Below are 13887 nucleotides of genomic sequence, written 5' to 3' on the forward strand. Positions count from 1 at the left end.
CAGGTGGGGACCACAGACCACATCTCAGTACCAATGCTTTCTGGTTGATGTTTTGGTCATTTTTGAATGTCGATTGTGCTTTCACACTCGTGGTAGCATGAGATTGACTCTACAACCCACACAAGTGGCTCAGGTAGTGCAGCTCATCCAGGATGGCACATCAATGCGAGCTGTGGCAAGAAGGTTTGCTGTGTCTGTCAGCGTAGTGGCCAGAGGCTGGAGGCGCTACCAGGAGACAGGACAGTACAGCAGTAGATGTGTAGGGGGCCGTAGGAGGGCAATAACCAGCAGCAGGACCGCTACCTCAGCCTTTGTGCAAGGAGGAACAGGAGGAGCACTGCCAGAGCCCTGCAAAATGACCTCCAGCTGGCCACCAATGTGCATATGTCTGCACAAAAGGTTAGAAACTGACTCCATGAGGATGGTTTGAGTGCCCTTCGCCCACAAATGGGGGTTGTGCTCACAGCACAACACCGTGCAGGACTCTTGGCATTTGCCACAGAACACCAGGATTGGCAAATTCGCCACTGGCGCCCTGTGCTCTTCACAGATGAAAGCAGTTTCACACTAAGCACAAGTGACAAATGTGACAGCGTCTGGAGATGCTGTGGAGAGTGATCCTGCTGCCTGCAATATCCTTCAGCATGAACGGTTTGGCAGTGGGTCAATAATGGTGTGGGGTGGCATTTCTTTGCAGGGCCGCACAGCCCTTCATGTGCTCGCCAGAGGTAGGCTGACTGCCATTAGGAAATCCTCAGACCCCTTGTGAGACCATATGCTGATGCGGTTGGCCCTGGGTTCCTTCTAATGCAGGACAATGCCAGACCTCATGTGGCTGGAGAGTCAGCAGTTCCTGCAAGATGAAGGCATTAAAGCTATGGACTGGCCCGCCTGTTCCCCAGACCTGAATCCGATTGAGCACATCTGGAACATCATGTCTTGCTCCATCCACCAATGTGACGTTGCACCACAGACTGTCCATGAGTTAGCAGATGCTTTAGTACAGTTCTGGGAGGAGATCCCTCAGGAGACCATCCGCCGCCTCATCAGGAGCATGCCCAGGCATCGTAGGGAGGTCATACAGGCACGTGGAGGCCACACACAATATTGAGCATAATTTTGACCTGTTTTAAGGACATTAAATTCCAGATGGGGTCCACACACTCAACATTCTACTTTAATTTTGTGTGGGTCTCCAAATCCAGGCCTCCATTGGTTAATAAATTTGATTTCCATTGATGACTTTTGTGTGATTTTGTTGTCGGCACATTCAACTTTGTACAGAACAAAGTATTCAATGAGAATATTTCATTCATTCAGATCTAGGATGTGTTATTTGAGTGTTCCCTTTATTTTTTTGAGCAGTGTATTTATGCTACATTTGTAAAGATTGAGGGCATCTCCCGTCATTACAGGCTTCCTACTAGCAATGCTTCAAAATTGTGATTTTCTTTTTTTTTTTACTGTATAAACCTGCAAATGTATTTTTACCATTTCTGCTTCCTACGTTTCTTTATGTAGTGTCAAAAGCCTTACCCTTCATCCAACCCTTGCTAATACAACCAAAAGCACAAAATATGGTAAGGAAAAAAGGAGATGAACAGATCTTAACAGATTCTTTTTCCTGTTTGGGACCAATGACCCACAGTTTAGTTCTCACTAAAATATGCTTCTAACAGATTAACTGGGTAACATGACTGGTGGATTGGAAATAATCGAATATGCAACAAATCTAGTGTGAGGAACCAGCTACAGTAAGCTCATAGTTTATCACACCGACATAATTCAACACAAGAACCTAAGGGTTTATTTACACGAGCAGATAATCGTTTACGCAAAAGACACGAACGATCAGACAAGAACCGTGAATGGAGTGATCTAGTAGCGACCGTAACATTGAACATCACGCACCGTGTTCACACAGATGCCTGAATCTGAAGTGTATGTGTGTTCACCATTCAAATCCCAAAAGTGATACCAATTTTTTTTATATATGAATTCATAAAGTATTGTACAATCATTTACACTGACACAGTACAAAGAAAATGTAATCGAATTTATGAACAAAATTATTTTTGATGATCACACCCTATTCATTCCAGTGTTCTTTCTGCTACGGGAATATTGACCTGGAATAGAATCAATCCCATTTAAGACTTTAGGTATTTCCATTTTTCTTGTGTGTTGATGAAATCTTTGAACAAGCGAACAATCACAACATTTTTTGGTCTCAGAAACAATTTCTTGCACAATGAATAAGTGTTTTTAAAACACATTGTTCAGTTACTCTACACAATTATTATGAATGATGGATTGTTGCCATTAGAATCTGACGGATTATCGATCAGGGTTAATGCAGCTTTAGGGTCCCGTTACACATAGCGACGCTCCAGCGATCCCGACAATGATACACCCTGGTAAGGATCGGTGGTACGTCGCTACTATCATGCCGGCGCCTGCTGTCATGCCGGTGCCGGCGCCTGCTGTCTTGCCCGTGCTGTCTCCTGCTGCCGCTCCCTCCTGCTCTCCCCGGCCCCCCGCTCACCGTTCCTGGCGCCGCGCTGCGCCCCCAGCCTCCCGTCCTGCAGCCCGGGGTATCCAGCATGGTGTCTCCTCTTCTTCCTGCTTCCGTCCTGCTCCAGCCCCGGGCATGCGCTTTAGGCCGCGGGCGCGCACTCCTCTCTCCTCTTAACCCCTTCTGCGCCTTCCCAGAGGAGCGATCTTCAATCAAGCTCCAGCACATGGTATATCAGGTGGCTCCTCCTTCATGGAGGCGCCTGATTATCGGGTGCTTTCCGTGCAGTACTTTGGCCCCGTCCTGTGCTCCGTCCTGACTACCTGCTCATGACTACCGCTCCGTGCTCTGTCCTGACTACCTGCTGCTAACTACCTGCTCTGTGTTCCGTCCTGACTACCTGCTCCTGACTACCGCTCCGTGCTCCGTCCTGACTACCTGCTCCTGCCTACCTGCTCCGTGCTCTGTCCTGACTACCTGCTCCTGACTACCTGCTCTGTGCTCCGTCCTGACTACCTGCTCCTGACTACCGCTCTGTGCTCCATCCTGACTACCTGCTCCTGACTACCTGCTCCATCCTGACTACCTGCTCCAGACTTCCTGCTCGGTTCCAATACATTCTTTTATCCTTGCCCTTGGCCTGACCTTCTGCCTTGCTAGCCTAGTTTCCTCAGCCCCGGTTGGCACTCTCGGCCCCACTTGAGCTGTCCCTCTTGGTATCAGCAGTCGTGGTATTCGACTCTCTCGGGCCTGCTCCTAACGATCCCTGTATAGGGGTAGGCACCACCTGGTCAGCTTGCTCCTGAGAGCTTCGGTGCTGCGACCCAGTGGGTCGATTCTTGCCACACGTCGCAGCATAATCAAGCCATGGACCCCGCTGGTGCCTCAGCTGTGACCCAAAAAGAATTACTCTTTTTGCGGGAGAACCAAACCCGGATTATGGCCTTTATGAAATCCATGGACATCTGGTTGTCCGCCATTCAAACCTCCAATCCAGGGAGCTCTCCTCTGCAGGTGGGACTCCAGCAGGAGCTTGCGCAGCAGCGTGATACTCAGTCCCATATCCTTAGTTACATGGCTTCCATTGATGACCGTTTACTTTCCCTCCAGTCTTCTGCAGCGGCCTCTGCCCCGTCCCTTGACCCTGCACCTCACCCACTGCCACGTTTGGGAAAGCCTTGTAGGTATAGCGGGGATCCCAAATTGTGTCGGGGGTTCCTCAACCAGTGCCACCTAGACTTCGAGCTTTTGCCCCAGCATTACCCGTTTGATTGAGCCAAGGTGGCATTTATCGTGTCCCATCTTGAGGGGGAGGCCTTGGCATGGGAGAACGCCCTGTGGGAGTGGGATGACCTGGTTGTATCCAGTATACAAAACTTTTTGGACACATTCCGCTGGGTCTTTGATGAGCCAGGGCGCTTGGCTTCCACCACTGAGTCCCTTTTCAATCTCCGACAGGGAAATCTTACAGTGGGACAGTACGCCATTCGCTTTCGGACACTATCCTCTGAGCTGGGATGGAATAATGAGGCATTGGTAGGGGCCTTTTGGAGGGGGCTTTCAGGTAAAATCAAGGACAAGCTTGCTGTTCGGGACACCCCCACCACTTTAGAGGACCTTATATCCCTGGCTACTCGTATTAACTTACGGTTCCAGAAACGCTCTCGCGAGACGGTCAGGGAAAGTGGGCCCTCTAGGTATAACCAAGTCCCTAGTCCTCGTCCGACCAAGCCTTCCAGCAGTTCTGCTCCGGAGCCCATGCAGGTGGACTGTGTAAAGTTGTCCGAGCTGTGGCGCAGGGAGAGACTAGCGCAAGGTGTATGCCTCTACTGTGGTGGAGCCAATCACTTTCTACGTTTCTGTCCGGAGAGACCAGGAAACTCCTCCGCCTAGGCCAGGTAAGAGAGGCCTCCCTAGGTGACTCTGTTTCCTCTCTACCCCTTACTATTTCAGCACTAATTTCCTAGGTCGGGAGTGTACATCTGTGGAGGCGTATGTGGACTCGGGTGCGGCTGGAAACTTCATTCGCTTGGAAGAAGTGGACAAGTTTCAGATTCCAGTTGTTACCCTTGAAGAGCCGCGTGTAATCACCTCTGTGGATGGCAAACCGTTACCTGTGCCCATCACCACGGTTACTCTTGAGCTGGAGATGCAAATCGGAGCCCTGCACTTGGAAAGAATTGCCTTTTATGTTTTACCCAATTTGTCTCACGCCCTGCTCCTTGATCTGCCCTGGCTCAGGTCGCATGAGCCAGTCCTGGCTTGGCGCTCTGGGGAAGTCCTTCGCTGGGGTCACTCTTGTCACGAACGCTGTCTGCTGCCTGTTACCTGTTCTAGTCTGCACCAAGTACCCATGGACCTTCCAGGGCTTCCCGTGGCCTATCGTTCCATTGTGGACGTCTTCGACAAGAAGGAGGCTGAGACCCTTCCTCCGCATCGGGCCTACGACTGCCCAATTGAGCTGGTTCCTGGGGCCACCCTTCCCAGGGGAAGAACCTATGCGCTGTCCCCGGCAGAAACCTCAGTCATGACAGAGTAAATCCAGGAGAACTTAGCCAAGGGCTACATCCAGAAATCATCTTCCCCAGCAGGGGCTGGGTTTTTCTTTGTTCGGAAGAAGGATGGATCCCTTCGACCTTGCATCGACTACCGAGGCTTGAACAACATCACGGTCAAGAATAGGTATCCTCTACCACTTATCCCCAAGCTTTTTGACCGCCTGTGAGGGGCCCGGATCTTTACTAAGCTAGATCTACGGGGGGCCTACAATTTGGTCCGAATACGTGCCAGAGATGAGTGGAAGACCGCCTTCAACACGCGGGATGGCCATTATGAATATTTGGTCATGCCCTTTGGACTTTGTAACACCCCTGCAGTCTTCCAAGAATTTGTTAATGAAGTCTTCTGGGATCTTCTGTACTCGTGTCTCGTGTTATACCTAGAGGACATCCTCATCTTTTCACCCGACCTGTCCTCCCACAGGAGGAGTGTTCACCTGGCTTTGCAACGCCTATGGGAGAATCGACTCTATGCCAAAATAGAGAAATGCCTGTTTGAGCAGACCTCCTTAACCTTCTTAGGGTATATTATCACGGACTCTGGGTTGAGGATGGACCCAGAGAAATTGTTCGCTGTGCTCAAGACCTAACATCTGACCTTCAGAAGCTGAGGACGCCTTTCTCACCCTGAAGCGGACCTTTGGCACAGCCCCAGTTTTGCATCGGCCAGAGGTCAGCAGGCCCTTCGTCCTAGAGGTGGATGCCTCTTTCATGGGGGCTGGGGCAATTCTCTCCCAGAGGACGTCCTCCTGGCGCTTGGCTCCTTGCAGGTTCTTCTACAAGTCATTTTCCCCTGCAAAATGCAATTACACAATTGGAGATTGAGAATTGCTAGCCACAAAGATGGCGCTGGAGGAGTCGCATTATCTTCTGGAAGGGGCTGTCCACCCCTTTATGATATTCACTGACCACAAAAACCTAGCCTACCTTCAGTCGGCTCAAAGACTCAACTCCAGACAAGCCAGGTGGTCATTGTTTTTTCTCGCTTCGACTTCAAGCTTCATTTCGGACCCTGTGACAAAAATACCAAAGCAGATGCACTTTCCCGATCCCTGCAGTCAACCGAAGTGGAAGAGGCTCCGTCGCATGTCATCGATCCTGCCAAATTTATCATGGTAGCTCCCGTGAGTATTCTTCCCATCCTGCCTAGCAAGACCCTCGTCCCGCAAGACAAAAGGACAGAAATGCTACGCTGGGGTCACTCCTCCAAGATTGCAGGACATGTTGGCATCAAGAAGACTCTCGCTCTGCTTTCCCGCTATTACTGGTGGCCTTCCCTCTGTCAAGATGTGTTGGACTTTGTAGCCTCCTGCTTGACCTGTGCCGCAAAAAGCAAGGTACCTAGAAGGTTGCCCTCCAGCCTCCTACTGTACATCCGCTGCCTGAAGCTCCTTGGTAACATATCGCCATGGATTTTGTTACTGATTTACCCCGCACTTCCGAATGCACGACTATCTTGGTAGTAGTAGATCGGTTTTCCAAAATGGCCCTCTTCATTCCGTTACCTGGCTGGCCCACGGCCCCTGAATTGGCCAAGATCTTCATCTTGCCGTGACGTGGCGGGATGGCTTCTACATTATTTTGATCAAAATTATGTTAACTAAATACCCTTATTATTACTATTATTACTACCTTCATGCAATTTTTGCAATATATTTTTTTACTTTTTTATTCCAGGATATTTGTTTTGTGTTTTGTTTTTGGTTTTCTCTGTGTAAAGGTCATGTGTTCATATGCAATTACATTTTGCATGCACATTAATTTACTTTTTCTGCTCAGACCCAGTTTCTCATTCATCAGATTTTCAGATTACAAGGGCTCCCTCAACGGATCGTGTCTGATCGCGGGGTACAGTTTACCTCCCGTTTCGGGAGAGCGCTCTGTAAGCTCTTGGGCATATCTCTGGATTTCTCTTCCGCTTACCACCCACAGACCAACGGGCAAGTCGAACGAGTTAACCAAGTTTTGACCTCCTACCTACGCAACTTCTCTAACGCCCATCAAGATAATTGGGTAGATTATCTTCTTTTGGGCAGAGTTCACCCATAATAATCATTCTAACAAATCTACCACCAGGTCCCCGTTTTTTGTGGTCTCTGGTCAGAACCCAGGTGTACCTCTTCCTATATCTTCATCCTCTGCTGTCCCTGCTGCCGATGCCCTCTCCCAAGAGTTTTCCCAAGTCTGGAGGAAGACCAAGGAAGCTCTCGTACAGGCCGCAGTCTGAATGAAAAGACATGCCGACAAGAGGCGGAGGGATCTCCCACCATACCATCCTGGAGACAAAGTCTGGCTGTCGAACACCAAACATATTCGTTTGAAAATCCCTTCCTACAAGCTGGGCCCTTGGTACATCAGTCCCTTCAAGATTCTTGGACTCATCAACAACGTGGCTTATAAAATGAGGCTGCCTGCTTCACTCCGGGTCCCTAATGCCTTCTATGTCTCGCTCCTAAAACCGATCATCCTCAATCAGTTTTGCCCTGCGCCTTCCATTGTTCCTCAGCCAGTAAGGGCCGATGACATTTTTTAAGTGAGAGATATTTTGGCCATGAAGAAGGTTGGGGGAAAGACCTTCTTTCTTATCGATTGGAAAGGGTTCGGTCCTGAGGAGAGGTCTTGGGAACCTCGAGAGAATGTTAATGCTCCTCGCATTCTGAACAGATTCTTGGCCAATCTCAGGAGGAGGAGATGTAAAGGGGGGTACTGTCATGCTGGTGCCAGTGCCTGCTGTCTTGCCCTTGCTCGCTCCTGCTGCCGCTCCCTCCCGCTCTCCCCGGCCCCCCGCTCACCGTTCCTGTTTCCTCACTGTGCCCCCAGCCTCCCATCCTGCAGCCCTGGGGATCCAGCATGGTGTCTCCTCGTCTTCCTGCTTCCGTCCTGCTCCAGCCCCGGGCATGCGCCTTAGGCCGCGGGCGCATGTTCCTCTCTCCTCTTAACCCCTTCTGTGCCTTCCCAGAGGAGCGATCTCCAATCAAGCTCCAGCACAGGTATATCAGGCGGCTCCTCCTTCATGGAGGCGCCTGATTATCGTGTGCTTTCCGTACGGTACTCTGGCCCCGTCCTGTGCTCCTGACTACCTGCTCCGTGCTCCGTCCTGACTACCTGCTCCTGACTACCACTCCGTGCTCCGTCCTGACTACCTGCTCCTGACTACCAGCTCCGTGCTCCGTCCTGACTTCCTGCTCTTGACTACTTACTCTGTGCTCCTTCCTGACTACCTGCTCCTGACTACCGTTTTGTGCTCTGTCCTGACTACCTGCTCCGTGCTCCATCCTGAGTACCTGCTCCAGACTTCCTGCTCCGTGGTCCGTCCTGTCTACCTGCCCTGTTTTGCCCTCCATTCCAATACATTCTTGTACCCTTACCTTCGGCCTGACCTTCTGCCTTGCTAGCCTTGTCTCCTCAGTCCCGGTTGGGCTCTCTCGTCCCCACTTGAGCTGTCCCTCTTGGTATCAGCAGTCATGGTATTTGACTCCCTCGGGCCTGCCCCTAACGATCCCTGTATAGGGGTCGGCACCACCTGGTCAGCTCGCTCCTGGGAGCTTCGGTGCCACGACCCAGAGGGTCCACTCTTGCCACACGTCACAGCTACATGGTCGCTAGTAAGCTGTCAAACAGGTAGATATATTCGCAGCAACGATACGGCGATCCATATAACGACCTCGGCGGTCGTTGGGTCCTTGTCACACAGCAGCTTTTCTGACGGTTCCCGCCTGTGTCCCTGAGTTCTGCGTTGCGAACGAGGTCGCTCGTCGGCATCAAACACAGCGATGCATGCTGACCAGCGGGATGCCAACAATCAAAAAATGGCCTAGGACATTCGAACACAATCAGCGATATCCAGCCGTGGGGGTGGTCGCCGCTATGTGTCACACGTAGCGAGATCGCTGGCAAGGTTGCTGTTGTGTCACAAAACCTGTGATGTTTCAGCGGTCTCACTAATGATCTCACTATGTGTGACAGGGCCTTTAGATTTGGTGTTTTCCTTTATTTGTCTTTGCATTGTTGTTTGATGTTATCTGTACTGTTCCTTGTAGTATGTGCTCCATGAACAAGGCTAAAGGGCCTGTCACACTAAGCGATATCGCTAGCAATATCGCTATAACTAGTGACGTTATAGCGATATTGCTAGATATTGATACTTACCTACGACCGGCTCCCCCGCTGGTAATCGCTGATCGCGTGAGAACGTCAGGACCGCTTCTCGTCGTCAGCTTCCTGCGGCGCTTCCTGCTGTGAGGACGAGCGACGCGTGGAGCCAGGTGGGAGGACGCAGGATCGCCTGGTGTGACAGGTAAGTAGCGACCCCCGTCCCCAGCGATGTCGCTAGTGAGATCTGCCTGTGTGGCAGCTCACTAGCGACTACTTAGCGATGTACCAGCGATCCTGACCTCGTCATATCGCTGGTCGGGATCGCTGGTACATCGTTAAGTGTGACAGTACCTTAACAGTTATGTATCTTGTGGGGTGTATGCGTGCCTTGAACATTATTATACATTTGGAAGCCCAGGTCATGGATCTAAATATGCAATGCTTAAAGTGAAAGTGCAATCAAAATTGAAGAAATGTATAGTATTAATGTTTTAATTTTTAAAAAATATTCAATATTATTTAACATGCACGCACAGGAAGCGCGTCATTACCTACTCCCATCGGCGCCCGAGCCACATGACCGCTGGTCGCTGATGGGTTGGCATGACAACACGGGGTCAGCAGAAGACCCCTGTGGTTGTCATTGCTGGATCACTATCAGCGCCGCCTGGTGGTCAGTGCTCATAGCAAGTGAGCATATCTGCTACATAAAGCAGAGCTGCAGCCCCGCTCTATGTAGCAGAGGCGATCGGGTAACTGCAGCTTCAAGTCAAGTAAAAAGTTAAAAAGAAATGGTTTTAAAAATATTTAAAAAATAAAGTTCAAATCACCCCTTTTGCCCCATTCAAATATACACATATTTGGTATCGCCGCATTCAGAATCACCCGATCTATCTATATCTAAAAAGAAATAATCCAATTGGTAAATGGCGTAGCGAGAAAAGAAATCGAAACGCCAGAAATACGTTTTTTTGGTTGCTGTAACGGGCGATCAAAAGAATGTATCTGCACCAAAATGGTATAAACGAAAACGACAGATCGGCATGCAAAAAAAGCCCTCACCCGACCCGAGATCACGAAGAATAGAGACAAGTTTCACATGGCTTCTCTTTGCTCTGTTTTCAGAATATACCAGAGTGCTGATATAGTGGGCTAAGTCTAGTGACTTCAGTGTTTTTTCTATCAGACGTGTTGGGCATTTTTTGCAGGGTTTTTTGCATGATTGCAGACAGTGTCTTTCCTTTCCTGTCCTGTCTAGTTAGCTTGGGCCCCATCGTTTGCTCAGCCTATTTTCCTAAATGCGTTTGTGTTTTTGTCATGGTCACGTGTGTCTGGACACAGCGAGTACCGCAAGGCGAACCCATATGACACACGTGACCCTGGATACACCGCCTCCAGTTGGGCGAATTTAAATAATAAGATGTGCAGCTGGATACACCGCCTCCAACTGGCGAATTTAGGTATTACACGTATTTATACAATAGTCTGGAAACCCCTCCTCCAGTAAGGCGAATTTAAATAATAAAGGGGAACCTGAGTAATATTAACAATGGTGGGCCCTGCGATAGGGAATAGGGACGAGGAGACCTCCTGCACTCCCGCACAGTAACCTTAAAACCCTGACTCGCCCTGACCCTAAACCCTCACTAGGGAATTGGTCGGTGTGGAAACTAATCCCACCACTGCACTAAACACACACAAGGGAAAATTACAATACAGGGGGAACACCACTTAGCTTTGCTCTGTTGCGCATGCTCCTAGCAACAGAGCCCACCACCTGCGTGCATCTTCTCCTCCACCTGGATCCATCACCATAACCGGATCCATCACCATAGTGCAGCCTTGGAGCAGAGTCCCCCACCAGTTGCAGCTGCCAAGTAAACAGAGTCCCAAAGATGAGTCCAGCTTCTGCCAAAAAGTCCAGCATGCTTGAGTCCAGTTTTCAGCAACCAGGTCCAGAATGCTGAGTGCAACTCTCACCATTGTCGCCACTCCACCAAGTCATGCAAGCACCTCCTGCTGACACCATAAACTGCGACTCCACCACACCATGCCAGCCCTCCATGCAGACTCCATAGCTGACTCAACCCCTCTGGCTAGGCTGCCCAGGACTCTCATTCAGCTCCTTCTTTCACCCAGGCTTCCTTGAGAATGACTAACTCACAATATCACCAACAGTGATTGAACACACCTGACTCTTTTATAGAGCCTCACACCTGATTTATAATTACGTGCACATTAAACCAAAGAAACTAAAGTGCACTACCGCTCACCACCACCAGGGCAACTTAGAATGAACCACACCACGCGTAATAATTCTAATGGCCACCGGGGGCAATCACACCACTTTGGCACCAAGCCAAAGGAAAAAAGTTCACTTTGTCCATTTACTTGTCAGATCCACCATGACAGTTTTCATCTTGTCTCACCGACAATATATGTTTGGGGGCTATCTATTCCTTTGGGGTCTGCTCTGGGGCAGCTTAGATTTCCCCTTTCTTGCTTTAGGCTTATTTAGTTCTCTGGCTGTGTCGCGGCATCTAGAATCATCGGAGGTACACTCCACAGCTACTGCTAGTTGTGTGGATAGGATTAGGGGTCTGCAATCTGCTTAGTTACCAATCTTTCTGGTTTTCTGTGGCTTAGCTTGGTCTTGTTTTCCTCCTCAGTGACCCAATCATAACACTGCCCCCTGTGTCTCCAATCCTGCCCCCCATGTCTTTCATCCTGCCCCCATATCTCCAATCCTGCCCCATGTCTCCAATCCTGCCCGCATGTCTTTCATCCTGCCCCCGTGTCTCCAATCCTGCTCCTGTATCTCCAATCCTGCCCCCATGTCTTTCATCCTGCCCCCGTGTCTCCATCCTGCCAGCATGCCGCTTTCAATAAAAATAAATTAATAAAAAAACTTTCTCCTTACCTGGCCGCACTCCTGCGGCGAGCGATCTTCCCTCCAGGCTGAAAGCGCGCACTCGCTGGTGAATGACAATGATGTCAGATGCTGGCAATGTGCACGCTCACGCTGACGTCAGTTACCAGCTTCCGAATGACTGCAGGCTTTAACTATTGTCTTGGACGCAGGTTCAGTTACTTGATTGGCAGAATCCTGCTGCTGGAGCAGTGGGACCCGATGGGCAAAAAGTGACTGGGCCCAATGCTTGCCCCCTCTGCTGATCAGGACCCATATGCCAGTCAGGGCAGTAATGCCCTGATAGCAGCCCTGCTTTGAACCCTCAGTGATTTCACAGAATTTTATAATGTTGAGCTGTGAAAAATAAACATCTTTTTTCCACAAAAATGTAATTTTAGCCCCAATGTTTTTTTTCAAAAGTGTTGCAAGATAAAATGGAACCCAAAATTTGTTGCACAATTTTTTTCCTGAGTACGCCAATTCCACATAAGTGGAGGAAATCTACTGTTTGCGCGCATGGCAAAGCTCGGAAGGGAAGAAGTGCTATTTTAATTTTGGACTACAAAATTGGCTGGACTCGACAACGGACGCCATTTCACGTTTGGAGAGCCCCTGAGGAGCCTAAACAGTTGAAACCCTACACAAATGACCCAATTTTGAAAACTACACCCCTCAAGGAATTTATCTAAAGTAGATGTGTGGTAAACACCTTGAACCCTCAGGGGTTTCACAGAATTTTATAATGTTGAGTCGTGAATATTAAAAAACACATTTTTCCCACAAAAATTTTATTTTAGCCCCAAATTTTCACAAGACTAGTAAGAAACAATGGATCCCAAAAAGTACGCCGATGGCACATATGTGGAGGAAAACTACTGTTTGGAGAAACAGCATGGCTGGAAAGGGAATGAGCGCTAAAGAGATTGCGGATACCACTAGATTGGAATAGATTGCGAATATCATGTCACATTAGAAAAGCCCCTGACAAGCCAAAATAGCAGAAACCCTCACAAGTTATCCCATTTTGTATCCTACACCTCACAAGTTATCCCATTTTGTATCCTACACCTCTCAAGGAATTCTTCTAGGTGAGTGGTAAGTATGTTTAATCCTCAGTTAAGTCACAAACTTGTATAACACTGGACTGACTAAATAAAATATTACTATTTTCTCCACTAAAATTTTGCTTTGACCCCAAGTTTGCAATTTTCAAAAGGGGTAATAGGAGAAAGCGATTAGTACAATTTGTTACGCAATTTCTCCTGGGTCCATCAATACCCCATAAGTGATCAAAGACAACTTTTGAGGCACAGTGCAAAGCTCAGAAGGGAAGGAGTGCTGTATTAAAGTGCAAATTTTGCTGCACTGCTTTGAGGGTACTATGTCAATTTGTCAGAGCCCCTGGGGTTTCCAGAACAGCAGATACACATATAAATTATCCCATTTTACAAACGAACCCTCTCAATGAATTTATCCAGGGGTGGAGTTATATTGACACCACAGGTAGGTCACAGAATTTTATACCATAGGGCACAGAAAAAAAAATAATTAGATTTTTACCACAAAAAAAAATTTTTAGCCCCATATTTTACATTTTCACACTGGTAAATGGGTAAAAAATAGTACCAAAATGTGTCACACAATTTCTGCTGGATGTGGCAATATCCTATATGTGGCTGTACAGTACTGTTTAGCGACACAACGAGGGAAGGAGCGCTATTTGACTCTTGGAGAACAAATTATTGTATTTCAGAGATTTACACAGAAACCTGTGTCACTAAGCATAGACCGCAAGATAAATGTGAACC

Source organism: Dendrobates tinctorius, unplaced genomic scaffold (assembly GCF_039654945.1).
Source record: "Dendrobates tinctorius isolate UK_male_01 unplaced genomic scaffold, ASM3965494v1 ptg000175l, whole genome shotgun sequence".
NCBI classification, from domain to species: domain Eukaryota; kingdom Metazoa; phylum Chordata; class Amphibia; order Anura; family Dendrobatidae; genus Dendrobates; species Dendrobates tinctorius.